Raw genomic sequence first — 520 nt, 5'->3', positions numbered from 1 at the left:
TGGTGGTGAAACCAATAGAATAGTCGTTCGGCCGAGATCAGCCGAGTGGAAACTCGAAACAACTGGAAACCAGAGCGTCAGTGCATCGACGACGATTCCACCCGGCAAGACAATAGGTACATTTACTGCCAGTTACTGCATGTAGAACTGTATATCCGTCATGACGTGATTGGTTAAATAATCGTAATCATCGGATGAGTTTTTCCGTGTTATACGACACAATTAATACAATTTGAGTGACACGATAGCAGTCAAAAGATAAGAATCTGTCCATTAAACAATATAATTCAAGTTACGGTGAGTACCTACCAAACATTTATTTATAGGTAAATAAGAAGGTTCTCACTTATAAATTATAACAAGACTCGTCGTTAAAGTGGTTGCTGGTATTTTTAAATAAATGCATATATATTATTTTACTATCCATATTTAAATTTTTTTGATACTTTAGCGTCCCCCGTTTAATAAAATTGTTTATTTTAAAATATTTTTTTTTTTTTAAATGTTTCAGCTCACTGTT

The sequence above is a fragment of the Acyrthosiphon pisum genome, chromosome X, assembly GCF_005508785.2.
Source record: "Acyrthosiphon pisum isolate AL4f chromosome X, pea_aphid_22Mar2018_4r6ur, whole genome shotgun sequence".
Lineage (NCBI taxonomy): Eukaryota > Metazoa > Arthropoda > Insecta > Hemiptera > Aphididae > Acyrthosiphon > Acyrthosiphon pisum.
This window is presented reverse-complemented; position numbering follows the sequence as displayed.